Consider the following 19753-nt stretch of genomic DNA (forward strand, 5'->3'; position numbering starts at 1 on the left):
TGTGGAGTTTGCAAGGCAGTGTAACATCAGTTATAGACTAATCTTAAGTGTACAGGTGTTGCATGCAGTTAGATGATCAACCCTGGGAATTTCACAATCAATTTGAGGAAATTCCTAAAGAATAGGGGCCTAATTTCTCAAGTAATTACGCAAGGAAATAGGGGCTCAAGTGAAGGTTGAATTTGACTAATTCTGGATCAGAGCTTCTTAGTGAGCAGAGAGATAGGTTATTCACTTCCAGGTTGTGCTCAGTTGAGAAAAGCAATTGTAATACATATCTATTCATCACATTCACACAAGAAGAAATTGGGGTTTTTAGTTGATTTCTTTCTCTTTCTCCCCCCCTAGTTTCTCTTCCTCCCCCCGCTCTGCCTTTATTTCGCCCCCTCTTCATCATTTTCTCTCTCCCTATCCATTTATCCCTTTGTGCTTATTTCTCGCTAATATATCCCTATCTATTTCATTTTTTAAGCGCCCCCCCCAACCCCAACTCTCTCTCTACCCCCCATGTTCCCCTCATCTCTCTGCCCCTTTCCCTATCTCTTCCTTTATCTCTCATTGGACCTATGACTCCATATTTTTATCTCTCCCATATTTCCTTATTTTATCATCTTTCTCTCTCTCCCCTTTGCCACAACTCTGTGTGTGTGTGTGTGTGTACATATCCCTCATTCTCTCTCTCTCTCTCTATGTCTCCCTCCTACATTTCTCTCTCTCTCTCTCTCTATGTCTCCCTCCTACATTTCTCTCTCTCTCTATATGTCTCCCTCCTACATCTCTCTCTCTCTCTCTCTCTCTCTCTCTCTTCCTATGTGTCCCTCCTCTATCTCTCTCTCCACCCCAAACACCCCATTCTCAACACATTCTATCTCTCCTACATCCCTATCCCTCTCTCTCTCTCTCTCTCTCTCTCTCTCTCTCTCTCTCTCTCTCTCCCCCTCCCCCCCCATCTGTCTCCCCTTACATCCCTATCTCTCTATATCCCAACATTTCACCCTTTTCCTCTCTCTCTCTCTCTCTCTACCCTTTCCCTTGTCTCTCTTCCTCCTTTCTCCCCTATCCCTCCTTTTATGTCTCACCCTATCACTTTCTCTCTCTCTCCCCCCTTCCCTATGCCTCCCCTGTATATCCCTCTCTCTCTCTCTACTTCCATAATCCCCCCTTCTCTGTCTCTTGCTCTCTCTCTCTCCCCCTAAATCTTCCCACCCCCTATCTCTTCCTATACTTCTCTCTATATCGACCTATGACTTCTCTTAATTCCGAAAATATTATTGTCATTGATTTCAAATACAAGGGGAGACTACTTATGCCCAAGATAAATATTGGAAAATGAATATTGTTGGAAATATTATTTTTGGATTTTTGATGCCCCATTTGGATACCATATATTTGAAAAATAATTTACTACAATTACTTAGCTCAAATGGGAGCATAGGATATATGACTAGACATATTATTTTGATGTCTTTGCAACAATATATGGAACTTTCATTGATTCCATAGGAATGAGGAGATATGAAATATTTCATCAGAACGACCCCACCAATGTACAAGTAGGTCGACCCAACCAATTTTACTAGTCATCTCCATAAGTGAACATATAAACACTACAAATAAATGGAATATGAGTTCATTTCTACATAATCCATGAAATATGAGATATGATGTTGCAAGAGGAGTTGAGGAATAACTTTTCAGGTGATTCTTGGAGTCTAAATTTGGAAGGAAATTTTTTATGTATGGGGTGAACAAGTCGCATGAGATTTTTCACTATAAAATTTCTTATGGGATGTTCTAGAATCTAAAACTTAGAGGATACATATAGAATATATTCATGTACCTGTGGTTAAAACTTTCAACCTTGATTCACTATAATTTCATAGTGTTGGGAAAAATATTGAGAGGGGGGTGAATCAGTATTTTCAAATCAATAACTTTTTACATTTCATATTCAGATTTATATAAATGACTTTACTGAAAGGAACATGCGTGTGTATGCGACTATTTTTAATACAATTAGCATATATCCAATGAACTTATGATTCAGTTAATTCATCATATGTTGGTCTTTAGCTAGTGCATCAGAAATTTATTAAACATTAGATAAATAGTAACCATGTGTTGTAATAACAAAATAAACCATCACACATAAGCAACACACATAAACACCAGGATTTAAGGTGGAAACCCAATGCGGGAGAAAACCCCATGTTGTTGTCGTCTTTGTCTTCTTTTTAATATAAAAAAAAAATTATTTATAGTCTTGTACTACTCATACCAGTATGAAGGCACCCACCTGCAAAAGTCTACAACCTTCACTCATTCTCCAGCTTCTACTAGAAGGGAGATACAACCCATTGGTTCTTGTACTGGCGTAAACTTGTACCAGTACACAGGCACCAACCTGCAGAAGGCTAAAACCTTCACTCATTCTCCAGCTCCTACTGGAAGGGAGTTCCAACCCCTTCATCTAATCACCAACTACTACTGGTAGGAAGCTTCAGCTTCCTCACTGAAGGCTCCAACCCTCAGCATCCTCCATGGACCACGTTTCATCAAATTTTCAAACTAGATCCACCTGCTTCAACACATCATAACTTGTAGGTCACGTTTCATCAAATTTTCATACTAGACCCATTAACAACACTTAAGCTCAATATCAAAAATCAAACTGTAACTCATCACTTCAACACTGTCATTTATCTCTGACACAATTGAATTAATCAATCACTGAAACCCAATCGTCAATCACTGAAACTGAATCATTAATCTCTAACATAACTAAAACCCAAATGATTAATCTCTGAATCAACCGATCACTAAAACATCTGACACAACTGAATCAATCACTAAAAACCCAATTAACCAACACTTAATCAAAATTCAAACAATTAACTGGAACAGTTAGATCATTGTAACCAGTACACAGAACTGGACCCAGAACACTGCATAAACACCTAGATCCAACCTAAACCTCAAAAATCACATGTCATAATGTATACACTAATTCAATGAGGACAACTTACATGGATATGCTACTTTCTGTAACTCAACCTGTGTATACCTTTAAAGATATTGAATCATACAACTTTTGAACCAAAACCATAACTGTTTCTGATTAGCTAGTGATCTTAACACTATTCATAACCTCATTCAGCTTCATCATTCAATCAATCTGCTTCAGACATGATCATTTAACCTAGATCAATCAAGAGGACATCATTGACATAAAACAAAGAAGTAGTAGCACTGATCAGATTGATCATTCATTTATGAATGTAAAACCTTCTTACTCAATCAAACAATAATCCAGACTCAATCTCCTTATACGATTAGTTTAACTTCAGATCTAATAAAGACATCATTTACAAACATAAGTAAAACAACAACATTGATCACATAGATCATTCATTTATGAACAAAAAACCCTTCCTCTGCATATGCTACTTGGAAGTGCCGAATTCGCGTGTATACGTGCCTTCACTGAGGAGAAACTGCGTATAGATATGAAAATAATGACTTTTAACTTTTCAGATTTTCAAGACTTCAGATATACCCAAATCATAAAATTTAAAATATAAAACATGCGTTAGCACTTAGATCTAGCCTATCCATTATCAGATCATACAATGACAAGTCATTTCATGTCTCATGATCCTGATCCAACATTGTATCCAAGGGTGCACAAGATGTTTCCGATCTATATCATAACCATAGCCCTTGCAACACAAAATATACTTCAAATAGAAGTATTCATGAAAAAACCCTTTTTTCTTACACATTTAGCCCTTTGAACTTCTCCTCTACTTAGAACCTTTATCAATACCATGCACCAAAACAACACTTAGAACCTATGGTATTCTTAGACTGGATCAAGTAACCATTATTCCACTCAATATTGTGCGCTAATACCATGGTGTGGACCCTTGGTATTCTTTAACATTAATTTTCCATCCCATACACGCTTTTCCTTTTGTGAAACTACTTGCATACGTATACACGCCTTTTATTATGTGTACTCGCATGTATACATGACTTGGACTAGGCTAAACAATGTATACAACTTAACACATTATTTTTCCTCAAATTCTTGATTCTGATATGATTCCTCTAAACTGTCATGCATTCTCTCATATTTGTAAACACATCTTGTTAACTTTCAACCTTATCATTCTTCTAAACTGATTCCATTTCATCAAATAGGTTTTCATCAAGGAAAAATCATCAGGTAGGTTGCTATCAAGGACAACAGTAACAATCTCCCTATAGAAAACTTCTAATTGTAAACCTTTGACCATCATTCTGCCCCATCATTCTGTTCTTCTATGCCATTACTCTGTTACCTCTTAATTGACCTGTTACAATGTGAGTTTCCATCATATATCATTTTATCATTTCTGAATTGACCTGAAGATACATCTGGTTATCATATATGTGGTTTTCATCAAGGACAACACATGCACCATAATACCAACAATCTCCCCCTTTGGACTTGATGGCAACGATATTGGTATTGATCACTTCAAGTCATAGAACATGTTAGATATATCAAACAAAACCAAGATACTCTCCCTGATCTAGGAGGATCTTGTTAGTCTAGCATGAGTGGAGTCTTCAGTGGTTCAACATCGAAGTGATTGTCAAATGATCATTGGTCGATGAGGTCTTGAACTTTATCAGCTTTGTCAGTATTTTTCATCATTATTCAGTGTCCGATGTCTTCAGCTTCGACAATGATGTTTATGGTTCAGGATTGTCCGGTAATGTTGATGGTTTTCATGGTGTTTGGAGAATATGGTTTGGTACTTGGTTGTCGACATGTGGTTGTCCTCAGTTCCACCGAGGTTTGTTTGTCGAAAAAGGAATAGGTATCATCATGTGGGGTTATGTCACATTGTGACATTTTTTTGTACATGGGTTTTAGAATTAAAATCAAAGTGATGTGAGATTAACTCTAAATCATTACTAAAACCTATGCTACAAAACCTAATGTAAAACCATAACACATTAAACCTAGAACCTAAATCTATGCATTAAAAATCAAATGCATTAACCTAACACAAAACCCTCTCGGGCCATGAAAATACATTGTAAAACATTACAAAACCAATATAAAAACACCCACAGTCCTTAACCACTGGCCTAATCGCGCGGGGAGAAGGCTGCAGCGGGCACATGTGAGCAAGTATGTGTTGTAGATAACCAGGCACAGTTTGCAATTAACTATTATGCTAACTGTATCGGAACCGCGGAGAAGTAACCCTGTACATGTGATTGGCTAGCGACTATGAGTAGCAGGTGATTCATCATAGTTTGGTAACTGCAGTAGCTAACCACGCGAGGGAACGAAACTGTCGGGCGGAGGTTATCACATGCAGTTTAGTTGAATGCAATTGCCAGGCTTAACATGCAAGGTGGCGGCTTATGACAAGACTGCAGTAGAAATGCCTGTTCACATGCAGATAGTCAACCAACTCCTTGTAGTCAATCTGACCGCTAGAAGTTCGCACTAATCCAAATTCATTTTTGGGTTTTTGTGGTTGTTTAAACACTAAATTAATTCAAATACCATGCAAGTCTATCCCTAGTTATCATTTAATGACAAGACCGAAGGATATGAACCCTAAATTCAACCTATTCACTCCTAAACTTAGCATGAAGGATTTAGAGTATATCTAGAGGGCTATAAAGGCAAATTGGTGCTTTGAAGAGAGGGTAGTGGTTTTGAGTTTTGTATGTAGGTTCTGGAGGATATAGGTTGTTTTGTTTTCAGTGTAATAGGAGCATCCAGAGTTAGAATTGGGAATCGTTACATGTGTTGGAAAGATAATTCAGATATCGTTCTTGTGACAGTGACCAGAAGTGCCTGCGTGCATAATTAGTCTGGTTAATTTTCTGTGTAATTGACCTCCTCGGATTCAATCCTAATAAAGTAGTCGCCCATCTTGAAAGAGGACCCGGAGATGTAGTCCATGAAGGACGAACTCCGTAATCAATCTTTCTATCTGGCATCGCTGAGTTTTTTCTTCTTTTAACTTCTATTTACATCTTTTTTATTTTTCTCATCTGTCGTAAAGTCTTTCCTTTCAAACTATTCTCATGGTTAAAGCACTTTAAGTTAACATTCAGTTCATTGTTGGAATTAATAAATTTCACTTCAGTTTAACATATGATCATTTCAGATCACTCCCCTTTGACATCAAGGGCAAAGGGCAGAGCAAAATATTCTCCCCCTTAGTACATGTTGAGATGCACTATACTGTTTATGCTCCCCCTAAGCATATACAGAGCCTGCAAAAATATTTTTCAAAAGAATTACATGACTCTAAACTCAAATATGTGAGTATGACCTTCCTATAACCAATGAATTATAAATACATCAATCTCCCAACCAAGTGGGGATACAAATTTGACTCAACCACTCAACCAAGTGGGATTACATATTTGACATGATCTCAAAAGTCCATACATGGCTGAATATGACAATTATTACATCATAGGTCTTGACATAACATTTACATAAAATGATATTCATGACATTTATAGCAAAGACCAAAGGCCTAAACAAGACCATGATAATTATCAACAACTATCATACATCATATATGATCTGCACCATAAGCATCTGTCAACATCATCAAGAACAACAACCTATATATGTCTATCATCAGTTTGCAAAATAAGTCAACATAACTTTAATATCATCAACCTGTGACTAAATATGCCGCATATAGATATAAATTCATCCTTTTGACCTTATCAAGATCAACTTTCTCTTTTTCCTTAGTAGAAAAAGCCATAACATAGCCTTCCATGAATCAACTAAGAATATGTCATATCTCCAAGTAGTGATACAAAACCATTCACATCATATAATTATGTGAAAGCACCATAGTGATCATTCATGACCATAAAATCATCATCGTAGAAAGAAATGCATGATCTTTTCACAACAACCCTCAATATATCAACCATGTATCATCACTGGGGATTTTTCCAACATCCCAAATATGATAAGCATCAACCATGATAATCAACATATGTGAGAATCAAGCCTAGTAAGAGGTCACATAATTATGTGACTAAGTAAGTCATGTCTCTAAATAGCCATGTCTTCATGAAACCTGCAATAACACCATTCTCTTGGCCAATTTTCTTGATACAAGAGGAAATTTAAGTAATCATCCATGTGATCCTTATCTGTAATGTATCCATCATAGAGATAGAAATATGTATCTAGCTTCTCATCAATGTGAAAAGAAAACCATGAGCTTACAGTAATTTGTCAAACTTTCTTTATACCATCAAAAGAAACAATCCTCAACCATGTGAAAGGTAAGAACTATAAGATTCCTCATCCATAACTGCACCATATGAAATTTATGCATCTTTGAAGACATGATGACAACAACATAAAATAAATGAGCGACACTTATCATCATCAAATAATGAAGTTGTGTACTCAAGCTTTGTTCTTCTCCTTGAACTTATGAAGATCACCATAAATATATGCATCATCAAAATAATCATCAAGGACTTCTAAAGAAAACATAATGCCAACAATGCATTATTAGAAGCATAACATATGCTCCCCCTGAACTTGTGCCAATTGTTCTCTATTAGATATGATCATTGCATATGTTAGTAAGAATCATCAAGGCATCATCATCAACTAGTTATACGTCAAGTCATGAACAAGGCACTTCTAAATAACATCAATAGACTGTAATCATCCATAGAAAAGACAATTGATCATTGACTGAACCATATCATACCATTTTCCTGAGTTTGTCCCATTGTTTCTTCATCAAACCAACATATACGTGACTGTGCAGTTTCGAACTCGTGTATATACATGACTATACTTCATAAGATCTACGTATGGAAGGTGGAGTACTGAAATTTCACACTTTCAACTCCCTCTGAGTTTGTTCTGACTGTACCTAATCCTAGAACATCAGTTCCAAGAATACCATTACCATGATGGTTCTTCATCAGAGACTCCATTTTACTCTTGTCTCCAGTCATGTGATGAGAACATCCACTATCATTTTCATCTTCGAAAGATCAGAGAGCAAGATCACACCTTATCTGATCTTCCTTTTCTTGATTCTTGGTGGATTCATCTTTTTCAGATTTTCTGATATAAATGTGCTTATTTGATTGCTTACCATATTGTCTACGACGATCCATAGACTTGTCTCTGCATTGTTTTTCTATATGCCCAAACTTGTTACAATCATAACATCTTATATATTTCATATTCCTTCTATATCAATCAATGTCTTTGTAACCAAACATATTGCAAGAAAAAGAATATCCCTTAAAGTACCTATAATTTGATGATCTTTATGTGAGATGGCTATTAACTTGAAACATTCTACTTCAGCATCTGGCTGCAACATGTCAAAAATTATGACATATAGAACATTCAACATTATTGATCAGAGGAAAGAATTGATTAATACTTCTATAGTTAGGAGTAAATGATTTTCTTTGAAGACTTTCTTTCCTTGGTTGTTGATGGGTTGACTTCTTATGTCCTTGTTGAGCATATCAGATTTTGCATTAGGATTTCTTACCTAAGCTTGTGAGCTAGATTCAACTTTAACAGTTTCATGAAAACCAAGACTAGATTTGATGGTAGGAGACCTTTCACTACTAAGAATATTATCCAAAATCTTAATACTATCTTGAAATAGTAAATGTTTATTCTTTTCTTCTAGTCTACCTTTTAGGATATTTACCTCAACTTGATATTGCTCTTCCTTTTCCAGATGATGCTTCTTCATGATTTCTTCAACTTTTCTTCCTTCTTCCACGTGTTGTATTAATTTGAGAATCTCATTTTCTTATTTCAAATGCTTGAAGTAGTTCTTCATTGCGCTTATTTAAATTTTCAAGATATTCTTTTAGAGAGACGACCTCTGCTTCAAGACCTTCATAGTAACTAGTTCTTTCTATAAGTTCCTTGGTTGTTGTGTCATTTTCATTCACTTGATTACTTAATGATGTCACTTCATCATGCAACCTTTGACATTGATCTTCCTTTTCTTTGTATTGCTTCCTTATTTTGTTTCCTTCCTCAAACTAAGTTTTTAACTTGGTAACCTCTTCTTTGTAGGTACAATCCCTTTTGTCAAATAGATCTTGTTGATCTCTAATTTTATATGTGAGCCTTTTAACTTCTGCCTCTATTATTTCACTTTCACCCATAAGAGCAAATTCAATTGTTTCACTGTCACATTCATTATATTCAATATTGCATGAACAGAGAAATGTATCACCAGAGGACCAAAAATTAGTACCTGATAATTCTTTTTCTTGTTCATCTTCAATCTGAGGTGATTCTGAATTTGAATAATTGCTTCCACCTAATAGCCAAGTGTCTCTCCCACTGTCATTGTTCCTTTGAGATGTATTCTTCTTTTGAGGTGCTTTCTTCTTTTTCTTCTTTCCCATTGTTACAACGTATCTCCTTCAAGCGTTCAAGCTTCTGCCAAAGGACCCACTTTGATTCCAATTGTTGGGAAAAATACTGAGAGGGGGGGTGAATCAGTATTTTCAAATCAATAAATTTTTACATTTCATATTCAGATTTCTATACACGACTTTAATGAAAGGAACCTGCATGTGTACGCGACTGTTCTTAAGACAATTAGTGTATATCCAGTGAAATCATGATTTATTTAATTCATCATATGTTGGTCTTCATTCAGTGCATCAAAACTTTATTAAACATTAGATAAACAATAACCATGTGTTGTAATAACAAAATAAACCATCACACATAATCAACACACATGAACACCAGGATTTAAGGTGGAAACCCAAAGCGGGAGAAAACCACCTACTATTGTCGTCTCTATCTTCTTTTTAAGATAAAGAAAAAGTTGTTTACAATCTTGTACTGGTGCAGACTCATACCAGTACGTAGGCACCCACCTGCAGAATGCTAAAAACTTCACTCGTTCTCCATCTTCTATTGGAAGGGAGCTACAACCTGTTGGGTGCAATATAGGGTCTATAAATGTACCAACATTTAATTGTCAATCCAGATAGTTCGTGAAGTTCAAGACGCAGCACTGGAAATGCCAAAGAGAGCCCCTGACAACCTGCAAAACAAATTCTAGTCTATCTTGTGATTTAATCTCGATAATAAATGAAATCCTGCACTAAAAGAGAATTCGAGATACACCAATCCAAACAATTAAAATCATGCGGGAAATAAAAGGAAATCCTATACTATTTAACAATGCGAAAGGAAATTCTAAGTACGAGCAAACAGAAGGGAAATCAGAACTGGAAACCAAGTAGTGTCGGCACAATATAAAAAAGATTGTAAATGTTGGAATAAATTCATGAGAAAATAAAAAACCATTATGCCTGCACTAATTCTACTGCATCTACCTCTGTGTAAAATTAACCAGAAATAATTGGCAATATTTACTGTGTAAATAAACTTATGAAAGAAATGGATTCAATATAAATTCTCTCTCCTTCCTTGTCCCTAGAAATAAATCTTGTAAAACTGTCTAGGAGTTTAAAGACAACTACAGTGGAAAATAAACATTATCGTTTTTCAAACATGAGGCAATTTCCTTTTCATAAATGTCGGCTATGCAAGCATCATGATTTAAAATGACATAAATATATATTCCATCTTTGCTTCTGAGTAACATATGGTTTATTGTAAGCATAGATTGAATAAATGCGTTAATACTTTGAAAACGTGAACACTCAAGTCGATATCAGGTTTTGGAATATAAATTAAACGAATCTAAATCAATTCAATGGTTTCAAGTTGCACATTATATCTCATAAAGGCAGAGTGTCAATGCATAAGCCGATCTTGTAAATTCAGATGTTCTGAAGGGACACAATCCTTATTCGATATAAGGAAAGATTTCGAGTGCAAGAGAAATTTCTAATGCAGAAAATCAAATCAATATTGCAGTCGAAAGGAAAACATTGCTGCCTGATTAAATAACATCAGTTTGGAGGAGGAAAGAGTATGAAAGTAATTAAATCCTACAATAATAATTTCACACAGCAAATAATTATTTAATCTAAAAGATGCACAGTGGTGTCGAGCTGGTCTGGCGGCAAACCTAGCCAACTCACACCCTCTATTAGTAACCTAGTTCACACAGGAATTAAAATCATTAGATGCAACAAAAAAATAAACAGAACATGGCAAGAAATGCTTCAAGTAATATTTAAAATCAGTCTTTTACATTATGCAGACAAACACTTAACTTCAACAACCAAGAGAAGTGATCCACTGGTTATAACTGCGTGATGCTACATTGGGACCAACTTCTCCTCCCTTCTGCGCATTCCTTCCATGTCTGTGCGTGCCTATGTGTGTGTATCTATTGATCGATCTATTAATTGACTAACTCCCCCCTCTCCAGGTAGTCTCTTCAACTTATATATGGATCGAAATAAAAATTAAGGCTTTTAACAACCAATTGAAATACAAGAGGGGTAGATTGTGAATCTTAACAATTTTCCAGGAATAAAATGAAGTTTGTAACTAAATGTCGAAATAGGAATTGTTTTTGGCAAGTCATTCCTATTTTCCTGGAATGATGCCATGGGTGGACCAATTGCTTCCTCGAATTTCCTGTTCAAATAAGATTAATTTCCTCAGAAAAATGGGACCGACTGAAACATTTTCTAATTCTAAAAATAAAAACGACGACTCTGCATCAAATGGCACAACAATGCATCATCACGTTGGTTCTAAACCTCTATCGTCATAGCAAGCGAGGATGATGGTAAAAATTCCCACATGTTTCTTTCTCATGCGGCAATGCATCGTATAAGATAATCTGGCATTTTGGTCGAGCTGGAGTCCAATAACAGATTTGATCCCTTCCCTCTTTCATGGCACTGCACTAACCTGGAGCTTATTCCCCTTGTCTTGGCATCCATCATGTGATTGTGATTTTCGGGAGCCAAGCATACTTCAGTTGCGAAGCAAGTTAACACTGTCCCACACTCAATAAATCTTTGGTCTTTCGAAGAGCAACGGTCTTCAATAAAACCACAAATGTTGTGTAGTGTCTACACCGAGTTATATTTCTTTGTTGTAAATCATTTTCCCATTTTGATGGAGTCTCTAGTCGCTTCAAATCAGTTGGCTTTACCAAAGCATGAAAAATTGGGCATGTCCTCTCCGTTTCGAACCATTCTGAGACACATTCCTCACAAAATATATGTTTATAACATAATAATATGGGAGCATGCATTTTATTCCCGCAGATTGTACACAAGTCTTTAGCAGCAAGAACCTCCTCTATAGTAGCATATGACCCATACCAGACTTCTTTGTGGGATAGTGCCTTCAATGCTGCAAAGAATGATTGCACCTTCTCCACAATTGATGTTAGCTTAAAGGAAAGGTACAATCTTGTTGTGAGAGGTGAAAACATGCTACCATATTCTTTGTTCAAGAAGAAGCGATACCAAACAAGTATAGGAAGAAATACACTATAGAGTAACATAATGTATTCAAGCAAAGTCAACATCTGTCCCTACTTTCAATAGTTACGGCCTCAACTATTCTTATAATATATCAAAAGACCACATTTGAAAACCATTGCAGCTTGCCGCACCATTGTATCATTGACCACAATGATGAACACTGCATGCTAAAACGGAGGTATTTGTTTTTGGAGGAAGCATAACAAGTGGATAGAATAGATCATCTCTTCTATACCACCAATAAACTCCAACCACATGTAACAAAAAAACCAATATGATGCCGACGATAATTGAAAATGAGTGTAGTCCAGAAACTCTTTAGAAGCCCACTATAACTCGTGCAGGAATCCCAATTGGTATAAGAAACTGTTGCATGGTACATGAATCTGTTGGGTGGTGCAGGAATTTGCTACACTGTCTAAGAAGGTAAATGTAGGACCAAAGGTTGTATAAAGGCATGATCGAACCAATTTTAAACTTGCAACATTAAAATATTTATTAATAATGTTTTAATCCTGATAAAATAAGGGAAGTAACGAATATTCTCGAAAATAATCATTTAGCCAAACAACAACATGAGAGATTCTGAGTAAGAATAAGACAAAATGGAGGCCCAAAATCCCCCCATGTTGACCATCTTGCATGTCCTCATGCAAGGAAATCTAGTACTATCACTCCCTTGCGAAAAAACAAAATAAAAACATTTATAGGTATTTGTAAAGATGTTCCTGCTATTATGTGTGATCACATTTCCTGTGCTAGATAAAGCTTGCTCTAAAAAACAAAGTATTTGCTGGACTCCTTATTTGTTTAAACTGATTTCAAGAAAAGTTTCCATGGAAAAATTAAATTTCTAGTATGGTGTTATTACTTGAATAAAATAGCTAGCTTTTAAAATTGAAAAAAATAATCTCAGAGGCATCCCTAATTAGAAGTTACACTTTAAAATCCTCATTGTAAATATGAATGACACGATTTAAAAGCGATGGTGTTAAAAGTAGACATAGTAATACCTTCCCACAGTGACCATTTTACCATTATCCATGTATAGTTGAAGCTCCTCTTGTCTAGGCACAGTGAACTACTTGCACTAAGGGTCCCACGTCCATAAAAATCATTCCAAAAAGATAGAACTCCTAGGTATAACAACAGAAGGATTTTAAAGCCATTCTTGAAGAGTTTGATAATGAGTTCAGGGAAAGAAAAAACAACCAAGTAAATTATAGTGTAGAATTAACTTTAATACCACATGCATGGCCCTGCTGCTAGCAGGTGTCTATAGCCTTGACAAGGATACCTTTTAACCTCATGAAATGCTTGTGTCCCACCTATTAGATATAGAGTCAGAGTTATTTAAGAGCATTTACTTTTTTCTCTTTTTAGAAGTTAATTGAAGGCCACTGTCTTGGCTTGGTAACCAGCTAATGACAATGCCATTCATAAGAACTAACAAGAATGAAAAAGTCGGCTTGCGATGAGACCTCTTGTCTTCTAGTTTCTTCAATTGAAAACCATTACCCTGGCTTGGTGACCAGTGTGGTAATGTCATTCTCCTTAGGACCCATGATCATAGTAGGTCGGCTCATAATGAGACCTCCTATCCCTCAATTAATTTGTTTATGTTTAAAACAAAATCTCCGATTATGATTAACCTCAGATAGGTTACTTAATAGGTGGGGAAGCAAATCTACTCCTTAAGAGTGCGGGATGGCATGAAAAGTTTTTAATTACTATTCTTTACTGGTTGGTCATGCTACCCTAAAGACTTATTAAAAATATTCCTTGAGTTGGTCATGTCAAGGTTCTTTATGAAATCTTATTATAGTTTTGTAGGCGTTGTCCAGCGTAGGAGGTTTTTCACCGATCCCTTCGAAGAGGAACTTGAAAATATTTTCTGGATGATAGTTTGTTACAATAGGAGAAATTATTACTTGTAACTTATCAAAATACCCTTCACTCACATATTAATCCATAATTAAAGTCACTTTAAAATATGAGGCAGTAAGTGTAAAGTTATTCTGACAAGTCTTACCATGAGAGTGCATAATAATAGAAATTTCAAAAGCTACAATTTAGGGAATCACAAGTTCAAGAGTGTTGTTATACATCTTTATTCATTATTCTCATATTACCCTACCCTATTTTTAAAAAGAGAAATATCACCTTTAAGTGTAGGCGTACTTCCAATGAAGCCATGTGTGTAACAAAATGCTGATTATACTCACACTTAGTTTTAAAGAATAGACTTCAAGACATACCAAAGCGTGAGAAACCAATTGCTTCAATTGACATGGTATCAAGAATTTCTGAATGATGAGGAAATAAGGTGGGCTGATGACTGCTCGAAACCAGGATTCAATGGAATCCACATATTTATGATTCTCCAACTGATGCAAGTCTTCCATAGATTGATAGTCAATCTCCTGGAGGCACAAAGAATCTGGTGAAAGACAAAAGATAAATCCCTCAAGTTCAGGCTCAAATATTTGATTTTTAAATTGACAAGAATGGTTGAGAGATATTCTAGGGTTTTGAGCTTCAACAACATTTTGAGAACAAGTTCCAATGAAATATTGCTCCTCTAGTGATATTTGAATTATATCTTCCTTGGGTAAATGTTCTGCAGTAATGGGGGAAGTTTCCAAATTCATTCCCTTTCCCAACATGGAAGATGTGACATTTTGTTCAATAGCAGGAAGAATAGGTGTTTCAAATTGTTGTGCAACCTGATGGTTTAGATTAGGGTTTAAGGTATGGTTTGGGCTAGGGTTTTGATTAAGGCTTGGACTAAGCTTTAGATTTGGATTGGAGTTAGACTTTGAACTAGGTTTAGACCTAGGTTTTCGATTATGACTAGGGTTAGGTCTAGGGTATGGATTATTATAGACATTTTTGTGCCCTACAACTCCAAGCATGAAATTTCCATAAACCAAGGGCTCCTAAGTCCCTAAAAGTGTTTTTCTAACCCCTAAAGGAACAAGGTCAACAGATTACAACTTCTCCCAGAAGTTCTCCACCAGAAATGCTCAGAATTGGTCAAAACAGGATCATTTCAGCTGCTCCACTGGCTAGGTGCGTTGCATTGCACCTAAATACACTGTGAGGGTGCGTTGCATTCCAAAAGTCCCTTCTGTGGGGTGCGATGGGCGAGAAATGACAAATGGCAGTGTCATTCCGCGAGGTGGAAACGCAATGGAAGCTTCCAGAATCTTCTCCTGTGACACTTGCCTCACTGAATTCGACCAAGGATGAGTAAGAGGCCCTCAGTCTCCAAGTGGAAGCAAGAACTGACGGAGAGAAGACACTAATCAAATCACAAGCTGACTCATCCTCCTTACATATATCTATATATGGATCCCTCATCCCAGAGATCCAGAGGCTGGAATTTTGCATATTGTAAGGAAAAGCTGTTGGTTTCTAGAGACAAACATCAGATTGTTGGGTGATTTATGCTTTGTTTGAGGTGAAGAGGGGCTTCTTTGCTGGGAGGTTGATGCTGGGTCGGAACCACTGGTTGTAACTCCTCCTGGATCTTTTCTTGTTTATCAATAAAAACTATTTGAGTTTTCCTCCATTCTTTTGTATCATTGATGCTTGTTACATTTTGTATGGTTAACTTAAATCTGATCCTAAGTTGTTTATGAATATAGATCCATGTTTTTGTATAGTGCTCTTCTTCTGTGATCTTACAGGTCCTTTGTGAAGCTGGGCAAGCAAGAGAGCAGGTAGCTGGAGACTATCAAAGAAGAGAGGGATTGGATCAAAGGATTAGCGCAAGACACAGGTTGGTTCTTTCTATTCCTCTCTATCTATAATTCATAAAGGAAATACAAAAGTAGTTTTTCTCTGTTTGTTTCTAAGGCAGTTGTCACACCTTAGTGGGATAGAGTAGTTCTAAATAGACACTTTTCCCGGTAACAAAATGGCGACTCCACTGGGGAATGTCTAATTAGTTTGTTTGTGCATCATTCTTTGTTGTTTGTTTCATAAACTTATAAGTAGCTTTCGAACTGCATTTGCCATAACAAATGCAAAGTAGATAACTATTGTTTCAATCCATTCACCAGATCTGTTTATGATTTAAACAGCTGATAGCTCTTAGATCCTCCTTAGATCTACCCCTGATTGTTGCATTACTGATTGCTTTTTACTCGGCCAAAAACCAAGGACTGAACTGAAAACTGTGACCCGGAACCCGGACAAAGTCTCGTTTCTGGCCCAGTGTAGGTACTATTCAGAGATCCTGAATTTTAGCGCACTTCCCGAAGGGGAAACCTGCGCTGCATTTCAGATTCTCTGTGTTACAGGTGCACTGATCAGACTGACTCTGTGCAGTTGTGGTTCTTGTGCTTCATTCTTTTCAGTTCTATCCCTGAATTTTGCTGCCTGTGATCAGTATATGTCTGTTTGAAACCCCTTTTCCTTGCTGTTATTCCGCCTCATTTGTACAAAATAACTGTAGATGTTTTTGTGTGTTTGTTGAGTCATTTACAGTTTTCCATTGCAAAAGTAGAATAGTCGTACTGTCGTCCTTTGATTTGAATCTGTCGCAAGTGTCGATTTCGATCATAGGAGAAAGTTTGATTGCTGTTGATGGTCGATTATACTGTTACTATTGCCTTTGGTCTGAATTTGTAATTTTCTAGTGTCAAAAACGAGTGTTCATTTCAAAATCGTAAGGTGTCGTAATCATCTCTGTTTTTGATTTCGAGAAAAGAGCTTGTTTATATTTGTTGCTTGAAAAGAAATTCAGATTTGTACATCAACTTTCTTTTTAGCATCAATACTAAGAAAGTTGAAAACAAATACATGCATGTGCATTTGCATATAGACAGTTTGTTTTGCTTGATTTAAGAAAGTGCATGTAGAGTGTGCTCTTTGCTCTTTGTGAAAAGATTCTGTCTTTCTTTTCCCCTAGTAGCTAGGATTTTCATTGCATAAAAGAGATAAAAAGTTTGTTTATCATCTTTAGATTGCATTTTAGGAATTACATCTACATCTCGTGGTGAACCTAAAAGGCAAACTTCATAAACAAGATCAACTTAAAATAAATTCAATGAATCTAACAACGCTTTGGAACTTAACACACAACATTTAGAGGTCTAGGCTAGAGACGTATTCTGGCATCGTAAAGCCTGGTAACTGTTGTCCTCACTGATGTTTGGGTGATTCCTCCACTTTGAGACAATAAGTGCCAGTACGGACTTGTGCTCCCACGTACCGTCGAGTATATTTTGGGAGACCCCTATAGGCTTAAATCCTTTATCCTTAGGAAGCTGTGTCTGCCGCCCTATCGATCGCAATGCACTGAACACAGCATTCGGGAAGATTGACTGCCGTACCGTAAAAAGTATTCTACAGTTTTGCGATTGGTTTGGTACTCCCTTTACCTAGATCTCGAGAGTAGTCCCTTTCGTTCCTTTTCAGACTCCTTAATGGAAAAGGTCCATCTGAGCACTTGTCACTTCAGGCTCATTAAAAATCGAAGGCGACTAGAGTCATCTTTTGTTTTTTCTTGACTCTTAAAAACTGACAAAACAAGTTGTGTCAAAGCGTCTAAAATTTATTTTAAACGGAATATTCATTACCCCTTTCCTACGTTGATCTTGGGTTGAGAAAATGGAGTCCACCAACCAAGGAATTCCCCTTGGAGGAAATCCTAGTCCCTTCTCCTCTTGGGGAGATTTTGGTGCACCCCATATGGCCACATTGTCGCTTCCAGGACTGACAAATGGTTTGCCTGTATGGCTCTTCTCAACCTATGTCGTTCAGAACACCACTATTCCTGAACAATCGAATCAGCAATTAGACGAGTCTAGAGTTACCCACCAACCTTCTACTTCCTCTAATTCTTCCCCTCCTCCTTCCTCTTCGCTTGATGGATCTGGTAAAGCCAATAGTCAAGTACCTAAGGAGAAGAAGGAAAAGAAGAAGAAAGAGAAGAAGAAGAAGGATCCAAAAGCGAATGGGGGCAAACGAGTGTCGTCTAACGAAAATCCACTCACTGCACCGACCAGGCCTAAATCGCCATGTGTCATTTGCAAGGGAGACCACTATCACAGAGATTGTCCTTGCATCCCTCAGATCTTAAGGGACTGGTCTCCCCGTTTGCACAACTCGGTGTCGTCAACCTCTGATGATCATGTTGGAAACACACCGTCAACTATTGAAAGTGAAGCCCCAGGACAAAAAGGAAAATATAGATTTCCTTGTAAACTGTGCGAAGGCGATCATGCCGTCCACCATTGTCCCTTCTTAGATGAGGCTAAAAGAGTTTTGGACGATCGTTCGGTTTCACCGTCACGAATTCCTCCTAGATATAAAAAACTCTTGCCGAGTCCATCACCAGTTGAAAATCCGGCTGGCTTGCTCAGGTGGTCAGCTGAAGCATCTATCATTGAAGATAAACTATCTGAATCCATACTAGACGAAAGTCAAAAGGTCGAGGCGGCAGTTGACCCGGTCTTGCCTTCAGAGGTTCCACCTTCAGATGATACATTCACTGAAGAGAACAAGGATGACACCGTCCAAATTCTTTTCATAAGCACAGACTCCAACGAACATGGGGGCAATTTACCCGTTCCTTTACCGTAGGAAGGAAGTTCGTCAGAGTCGTACCCGCCCGTCTATTCGGTCCCACCTCCAAGCAACCTAGTTGTCTCCTTCGACTGGAATCAGCTAGGCAGACCCCGTTTACCAGATAGCATACCATTTCGAATTATTGTTCAAATATATAGAATGGTTATGGCTGGTACCATCATAGATGAGGGGGCTTCTGTGAGTATCCTTTCCTCGACTGCTTGGAAAGCACTTGGTTCGCCATCGCTTTTGCCTGAGATGAGAAATCTGACAGGCTTTGATAAAGGAACCAGTCGACTGTTAGGGATCCTTCCCAATGTGCCCATAACATTGAGAGGGAAAAATATTCACATGAACGTAATGGTAGTTCAAGGACCCCTGGATTACAATCTACTCCTTGGACGAGACTATATTTATTGCATGGGAGCAATTGTCTCCTCACTCTTTAGAGTAATGTGTTTTCCGCACGAAGGAAGAGTGGTCAAGCTCGTAGACCAGCTTTCATTTCCTAGATCACGCATAGAAAATAGTCACATACCATCCCTGAATGGTCTTTTCATGCAAGAAATGTCTCAATTTCCAGTCCGTCCACCCGATGAGCGCTAGTGATTCGGGGGGACATGACTGAAACCCAGGGGGCATGCATCCTGGTCTGCTTCGGCAGGAAAACTTCGGGTATAAG

At 37.3% G+C, this 19753-nt stretch overlaps 1 pseudogene; it reads right to left on the reverse strand.

The window, feature by feature from the left end:
- Window positions 1-11990: 11990 nt before the first annotated feature.
- LOC149148099 (uncharacterized) lies at window positions 11991-13537 on the reverse strand (annotated as a pseudogene).
- Between the last annotated feature and the right edge of the window lie 6216 nt (window positions 13538-19753).

This window comes from Pinus tabuliformis, chromosome 9, assembly GCF_031772625.1.
Source record: "Pinus tabuliformis cultivar Carrire ecotype Pingquan chromosome 9, CPIR1, whole genome shotgun sequence".
NCBI lineage: Eukaryota > Viridiplantae > Streptophyta > Pinopsida > Pinales > Pinaceae > Pinus > Pinus tabuliformis.